The sequence below is a fragment of the Cryptomeria japonica genome, chromosome 7 (genome assembly GCF_030272615.1).
Source record: "Cryptomeria japonica chromosome 7, Sugi_1.0, whole genome shotgun sequence".
NCBI lineage: Eukaryota > Viridiplantae > Streptophyta > Pinopsida > Cupressales > Cupressaceae > Cryptomeria > Cryptomeria japonica.
Window position 1 is genome coordinate 87,333,714 of NC_081411.1, and position 8,760 is coordinate 87,342,473.

The 8,760-nt window shown below is 35.5% G+C and overlaps 1 non-coding gene across 1 annotated transcript; it reads right to left on the minus strand.

The window, feature by feature from the left end:
* Positions 1 to 5,014: 5,014 nt before the first annotated feature.
* On the minus strand, positions 5,015 to 5,086 carry TRNAT-AGU (transfer RNA threonine (anticodon AGU)). Its single transcript has one exon. It is a non-coding gene; the product is annotated as a tRNA-Thr (tRNA).
* Between the last annotated feature and the right edge of the window lie 3,674 nt (positions 5,087 to 8,760).

Here is an 8,760-nt window from a genome sequence, read left to right on the forward strand (position 1 = left end):
GAAAGAATAAAAACCCTAAGAACTAATAATGGGAGCGAATACACCTCAAACATATTTAGGGAATTCTGTAAAGAAGCTAGGATTAAGGAGTTCACTATTCCTTACAACCCCCAACAAAATGGGGTTGCTGAGAGAAAAAAATGAACTATTGTAGAAGCAGCTAAATTCATGCTCCTTGATCAAAATTTAGAAACTCATCTTTGGGCAAAAGCCTCCAACACTATTGTATACATACAAAATAGATGTCCTCACTCCCACATTGAAGACAAAACCTCTGAAGAAGTTTTCACTGGAATAAAGTCGGATATCACTCACTTTAGGATATTCAGATGCCCTGTTTATATTCATATACCTAAAGAGAAAAGAACAAAACTAGAACCTTCTAGAAGAAAAGGGATCTTTGTTGGGTATAGTGAAACTTCAAAAGCCTATAGGGTATTTATACCTCGACATAGTGATATTGAACTTAGTAGAGATGCAATATTTGAAGAAGACATAGCCTTCAAAAGGGCTAGATACTCTATTGAGTCAAAAACTTATGCTCCATCTTCAGACCTAGAAAAGGATCGTATTCCTGAGGTTCAGAGGGAGTATTCAGAAGAGAATGAGAATGAAGTGCAGATTCTACCCCAGGAAAACCCTAAGAAAAGACCACTATGGGTTCACAGAATAGTGGAAGATGCAAGGAACTTTGTAGCTCCTTCAGGGACTGTTAGAGAAAGTACGAGGCCTTAAAGATTTACTAGCTATGTAGCCTTAATGAATGATCTCTCCAAATCAGAACCTTCTAATGTATCAAAAGAACTTAAACATCAAGTATGGAAAGATGTCATGTCAGAGGAATATCAATCCATCTTAAACATTGATGTTTGGGAAATCATTCCTAGACCAAAAGGAAAATATGTTGTTTTATCCAAGTGGCTATTCAAAATCAAACATGTTGTAGATGGTAGCATAGAGAAACATAAAGCTAGATTTGTAGCCAGAGGGTTCTCACAGAAAGAGGGAATAGACTATGATGAGACATTCACTCCAGTTGCTAGATACACCTCAGTCAGAGCAGTACTAGCCATTGCAGCAGCCAAAGGATGGAAATTCCATCAGATGGATGTAAAGACTGCTTTCCTAAATGGGAAAATTGAGGAGGAAGTCTACTTAGAGCAGCCAGAAGGGTTTGAGATCCACAATGCAGAATCATATGTGTGCATATTAAAGAAAGCCCTATATGGACTGAAACAAGCCCCCAGGGCTTAGTATGAAATAATTGATAGCTACCTCATGGGATTGGGATTCTCAAAGAATGATGGAGATCCAAATCTATACTTCAAATGAATCAAAGGTGATATGTTGATATTGGTCTTGTATGTTGATGATCTTTTGATTACAAGAGAATATCACCTTATTGATCAATGTAAGAAAGACCTTGAGAAGGAGTTTGATATGAAGGATTTAGGCCTTTTACATTACTTCCTTGGATTGGAAGTTTGGTAAAACTTTGAAAATATTGTGCTTAATCAAGGGAAGTACACCTTAGACATATTGAAAAGATTTGGCATGATGAAATGCAGACCCATGACTTCTCCCATGGAAAGAAATCTTCACAAGCTAAAGGAGGCAGCAGCAGATTCCCCGTTTGTAGATCCTACTCTCTGCGGGCAGATGATTGGATCCTTGATGTACCTGGTCAATACTAGACATGATATTTGCTATGCAGTAAATGAATTGAGTTCATTCATGTGTGAGCCTAAGGAGATACATCTTATGGTTGTGAAACATATTATGAGATATCTTCAAGGTACTCTTAATTATGGCCTCAAGTTTGAGAAAGTTGATTTGGATCTTCATGGGTTCACTAATTCAGATTGGGCTGGAAGTGTGACTGACAAGAAAAGAACCTCAAGATGTTTCTTCAGTTTGGTTTCATCCATGATATCTTGGATTAGAAGGAAAGTGTCATCAATAGCTCAGAGTTTGACAGAGGCTGAATATATCATAGCTTCCATGGCTGCAAGAGAAGCAATATGTCTCTGGAAACTACTTGTGGGATTATTCGGTGAGCCACTGAAACTTACTATAGTCCATTGTGATAATAAAAGTTGTATAAAACTTTCTATGAATCCAGTATTTCATGATAGATCCAAACACATAGAGATTCCTTATCACTATGTGAGAGATAGGGTGGATAGGAATGTGATTCAGTTGAAGTATATTAGTACGGGAGATCAGACAAGAGACATACTTACCAAACCACTATCCAGAGTGAAACTTGAACACTTCAGGAAAGGTCTTGGTATGATTGAGTTGTAATTTGCTTTGTAATCTATACTAATATATGAGATGTTTAATGTGTAAACTTCTTTTGTCATGTTATGACTTTATAGGTTCCACCCCCTGTGTACATTTCTAAGAGGTGACAATCTTTTAGATAATGAACACTTGTATTTAACATTATAAGGTGACGATCTTGTAATGTTGATATCATGTTGACTTTATATTATCTTTATTCATGGATGTGCCATGATATGTTATGGTAGACATTATGTGACGTAATGTCAGTGCACATACCATAACCTGGATATAAGGAGAATTTAATATTCTCGGGCATTTTATATCCATGGTATCGCTTGTTATGTGATACTGATATCACATGTTATGTGATATCTATATCACGAGATGATGTGATATATTTATGTGTCATGTGTTATGTGATACATCATGTCACAGGCATATGTGATATGATCCTTTGTATTATGATGTTATGTAATACATCCTATCGTGAGATAGGAAATATTATTTATCATGAGATGATGTGATATTTACACTTGTCATGTGCTATATGACATATAGGTTATCATGTGAAATGTGATGCTATATACTTAGATGATTATCTCAAAGTTTAAATAGTTCTCCATTTATCTTCCCTAGCTAAGAGGAAGTGTTGAAACTAAGTAGTGTCGGTCAGATAAATGATTGAATGAGAGACTTCATTTATCTGTCATTCAATCATCTACCTTATCGATGAAATTACAAAATAAATGGTATACTTTATGTTGATCAATCAGTTTGATTGAATAAAACTTGTTATAATCATCTTCATATATATTTCATGATTTCAAGTATCGATTTGCATATATCGATACTTAAACAACATATACAAACTTGTCATTGATCGTGTTATGATCATATTACTTATGCCATGATCGTGTTCATATGTTTCAGATTAGATCGTATTAATATTGCATATCATAGTTATCGTGTATGATAACTATCACCGATTTTGGTTATCGATTTGAACTTATAATAAACCGATTGTTATTGGGTTAATCAATAATCATTAGCATCTGAAATGACACCAGTTGGTATTGGGTATAAACAAAGTTTGTTATTATTTGTTATATGAAACGACATCTACTTCATACGATCAAGACATGTCTTGATCGGACATGTCAAGAGACATGCCCGATCAAGGCATGCTTTGATCAAAGGTTATTTACATATATATATGCCATTCGAGTGTTGTAGAAAGACATTGAAATAAATTAATGTTCTATACAGCGATCTGCAATACATAGGAAATTACGATCAGTAACCAGCAATAAAATATTGAATATATCTTCAAGTAAATATAGAAAGAAATTATTCTTAGAAAATAAAAGAGAGACAAAATCTATAATATTTAGATTTTGAACATAAATTTTTATATCATTTACAGATGTTATAGTTGATAATGTCTAGTTTCATAAAGTTGCGAACTCCATTTAAGACTGACCTGTCTGGTTTTGAGTTTATCCTCTTTTATTTAAGACAAGATAATGGTCACGTTGATATGAATAGTTGATACGATTGATAAGACTTGTTCAGTTTGATTGTAGATGTTTGGTTTAAGATAGTTATATCCTTTGTGAACTTCAATGTGAAGTGCTTGGTGGATAGTTGTAGGATATTTGATTCTTGTGAGACATGTTATTGCAAGTTTTCAATTGATTTTTCAATGGTTTTGTTTTTTTTTGTTGACTTTTTGATGTTTTTTATTTTGATGTTTTATGTTTTTTAGACTTTTTATGATTTTTAGAATTTTTTTAGGGTGTTATCTGATTTGTAGGATTTTTTTAGGACTTTATCTGAATGTTTTTTATTGATTTTTTCAAGACTTTATCTATAAAAAATTGATTGATTTTTTTTCAGGGCGTTATCTAATTTTTTAGAATTTTTTCAGGACTTTTATTCAATTTTTAGAAAAAATTTAGCTATGCCCCCAAGTATGCAAACCTATATGACATGATGATCTAGGCAATGCACATGGAGACAATGAATTTTTTATATGAGTTATGCTAATTCAAGATGCTATATGAAGATGCAATTCTTATTCAAACAAGGATGAATGTGTGTGTTCTTCACTCTGAGATGCACTAATTGAATGAAAGGTAGGAAATATTTCAGAGGTAGTAGTTCAATCTGAACCCAGAAAACCTTAGACCATCCAACCTAACACACTATGTAACCAAGATTTATGAATGGAGGCATGGAAAACTTCTCCATAAATTCTTGAAACTTTGACCTTCTTTTGCCCATGTGTGTGCAATTGAATTCATTTTGACTCTTATAACCATCAAAGACCTTTGGAATCTTATGTGGCTAGCTACATGAGATATTCAAACTTCAAAAGTATCCTGGATAGAGCCTCGTTTTCAGCAAGCTTATAGGGCTCCGACGAGGTTATGTACTGTAATCTCTCAAATATTGCTCCACTTCCAGCAGGCGTCTATAGCCCTAGTGGAGTTACTTACATGTTCCCATAGTCAATTTGTTGAGACATGGACTAGCTAGGACTTGAACCTAGGACCTTCCATACATTGTTGGAGTGCTCTACCACTGAGCTACTGGCCCCTCTTGGACCAGTCCATCGTCAATCCAAGTGTGGCTTATTTACAACACCAACACCTCCCCTTAAGCCACACCTCTTGTGTGCTTGGGACTCCTAGCCTGGACCTGGCTCTAATACCATGTTGAGACATGGACCAGCTAGGACTCGAACCTAGGACCTTCCATACACTACTGGAGTGCTCTACCACTGAGCTACTAGCCCCTCTTGGACCAGTCCATCGTCGGTCTAGGTGTGGCTTATTTCCAACACCAAAACAAGCTTTTATTGTCGCACTTGTATGCATGATATTTCATTAATATATCATTTTTTATTTTGCCTTGAGATGGATATTGGCATAGTATTTTTATTTTCTTTTCTTCATTTTCTTGCCTTTACTTGTAAGTAATGAAACCTACTTGGGTATGACAATTATCACAACATTGAAGTAGAATTTATTGATTTTTCACTAGCCATATGATCAATTAGGTATATGTAATGATTTAGAGCATTGATTAATGTGTGAGATATAGCAATTGATAGATTTTGGGTAATCAAGGTTCAATAGCAAAACCTCTACACAACCATAGATAAAGCTAAATGACAAGGTGACATTGAAGATGAATGACTAAAGGCCTCTAAGGACTTCATGATCAAATATCTAGGAAAAGAGACCACCTTCTTTCCTTTCGATGCAGACAAGTGAATAAGTCAAACAATCATATTTTGTTATTGATGCAACTATATGAGAAAGCAATAATGATATGCAGCTATATGTTGTGCAGTGGTGATATGCAAGCAACTATAATGTACTCTGAAATGAAGATATGCAATGCAGTAAAGAAATATGCAACTGCAGTACTGAAAATTGAAATGAACCCACCCTTAGATGTAATATATTTTTAGGTGCATTTTGTTATTGAGTTGGTATGAACTTTGTGTAGATAATTCATTGCTCTTTGTTTGAAGAGTTGGATGAACCTGTCTTTTTCAATAGGATATTCAGCTGGGAGTTTTTCATGTACAATTTTTTCTATAGCCTCCTTCTTTTCAAACCAATCCAGTAGTGGTAGACCTTCTTGCCCCCAATCTTTCAACTATGGGTGTATGAGGAAAATAGATTTTGGTTTCGAAGTTGTGACATGAGGGGGTGCTATGTTTATTTTTATTGATGTACTTGAAGAGGGTGATGAAGTCAACTAGGTGTTGATCTCATTAACTGGTGTTATGCTTGTTTTTGTCATATGATCATTGATGAGGAGTTCATGAACAACTTGTGTAGAGGCATTGGGATCATGAGGGAATCTTGTGAGAGAAATGGAGGATTATGACATGGAAATGAAGGGATGGAGGGATCTTGATCAGGATCTAGAGAAATAATGGGATCTTGTTTAGGACATGAAGGTGAAGGGATGCTTTGATCTTAACTTGGAAAGAGATTATTAGGAAGGATGGAAGGTATATCCTGATCTTGCTTGAGAGGTGGGTGTTGGATTGGATTTGAAAGAACATCTTGCTCTTGAGAAACAAGGGTGTTATTATGAGTGGAATAAAAAAGGATGAGGGGATCATCATAAGATTCTTGGTTGGTGGGATCTTGATCAAAAATTAGGTAGGATGGAAGGGTTTGTTCTTGATCTTGATTTGTTTCATGATTGATTTTTTTTGTTTTTGGATTATCCTCCTGACACGGGGAAGGAGTTTGCATGGGATATTTCTGGAAGGTTCCAACACTTTGACTTGATGAGAAAGGATTTTGAATGCCTCTCTAAATCATGACTTGGATTAGATTGTATTTGTGCTATGGATACCCCTTGGGAGATTGTGTTATTGGATAGAGATGGTGTGGATTGGTTTTGTGTGACTTCAGGGGATGATGAAATGGTGGATAGATATGGTTGATTTGGACTTTGGTTGAAAGGGATTTGGTTTGGGTTCAAAGAGTTATGGTTTTGGTTGAAAGGGTTTTGATTTGGGTTAAAAGAGGTTTCATTTGGGTTGAAAGAGGTTCGCTTTGGGTTGAAAAAGGTTCGGTTTCGGTTGAAATAGTTTTGGTTTCGGTTGAAAGGAGTTTGAATGTTGGGTTGATGTGATTGGTATGTTTGATATGTTGAGTTGAAAGAAGGTTGAATGTTGGGTTGAACTGAGGTAGGTGATTTTGTTGAAGAATGAAGGTTGGCATGTTTGAATGGTCTCACAAGAAAAAGAAGGTTAGCCTGATAATGATTCCCTTGTGGTTATCACTTATCTCATCATATTTTCTAACAAGTCCCTATGGTTGCTAGGACTAGTAATGTCTCTCATTTGTTGTTGCAAAGTCTTGATTTGTTGAGCTAAGATTTCTACGGATGGCGATGGAATAGGAATGAAAGGGATGAATTCTTCACCTTCCCTACAAAGTGCATAACACCAATCCATGATGTTTGCTTGATTGGTTTGAACCTAAGATCACAACATGTAAGATGTTTTCTTCATTTCTAGAATGTTGTGAAAGTTTGATCTGATGTTTAATGTTGATCTTTAAACTTGACCTTGTTGAGGGTGTTTGATCTTGTTGATGTTGAAACTTGACTTTGTTGATGTGTAGACCTTGTTGAACTTTGGTATTTGCAAAGACACAATAACAAGAAAAGAAACAATCTTTAAACAAAGATACTTGTTTAAAGGACTTTTTCAAATCCCCATGAATGTTGAGATCTTTTTCAAGGCCCCATTTGGTTTTTGATAGTATTTTGGCAATTCTAGCACATCAAGCAGACTCTCCTAAGGAAAAAAGGTCACAAGTATTACCACAACCCACATCTTGATACTCCGTCAGCTCAAACAGCCATGTCACACCCTAGGGTGCACCCATTTTTTTGCCTTTTTCCATAAATTAGCACAAAGAATATTGCTCCTCAAATTGACCCGTTATCCTAGGAGATATATGGTGAGTGTCTTGGGGGTGAATTCTTCCCCACCCTTGCACTGTGATAATTCAAGTGTCTGGTTACTAACTTAGTTGGGCTTCTAATTTCTAAGGTGTTTAGAAAGGGTTTTGTTCAAGTGGTCACAATCAACAACATTTTATACTCCATTGAGGGAGGTCTTCTATTCTGTAGAGGATATGCTCTATAGATTTGAATGTACCGTATAGGCACTTAGGGAGGCATAATGATGTTGTGACAGCATGTAACACTCGTCGCATACGATTTTCATCACATACGCATTTATTTATAATGGCTTGGATTACTTGGCTTTAGTCATTGCCACTTAGTTCGTTCCCTTCACACCAACCCCCTAAAGGCAACTCGGGAAGGTAGGCCTTCTAAAGGATGTAACTAAGAAAATTACATGAAAGCATAAAAGAAGAGAGTCTAGTTTTCTAATCACCCATTGAAGGGGAGAGCATTATACCTATCACTTCGAAGACATGTAAAACAAAATTCTTTTTATCCTTCCATTGCAATGATTTTCTACTCTAAGTGGAGATGTTTCTCCACACAGGCATGGTGTTCATTTTTAATCCTCATAGCAATTTCTGAAAGAAAAGAAAAGAATTTGATTTTGTTCTTTTTAATAGCACCAAAAAGAAATTTTCTACTCTAACCCTGCAAAGAAAATAAAATTAGTAGACATATCGTGGGCTATCCAGCATATCTTTCTCAGTTACAGAGCTCTATCTTTTCACAAACAGAGAGAAATCTTGATAAAAATTAGAACTAAATAAAGATTGAATGCAAAAAACTTAAACTGGCAATTGCAAACTAACTATTAAGCAATTGCAAACTGATATGTTATCAATTGTGAATTACTATGATAGTAATTGTGAATTGATGTTTGATCAATTGTGTGTAAGGTCCCAGAGACAACTGAGAGGGGGGGGTGAATCAATTGTCTAATAAATTCAAACCAAAACA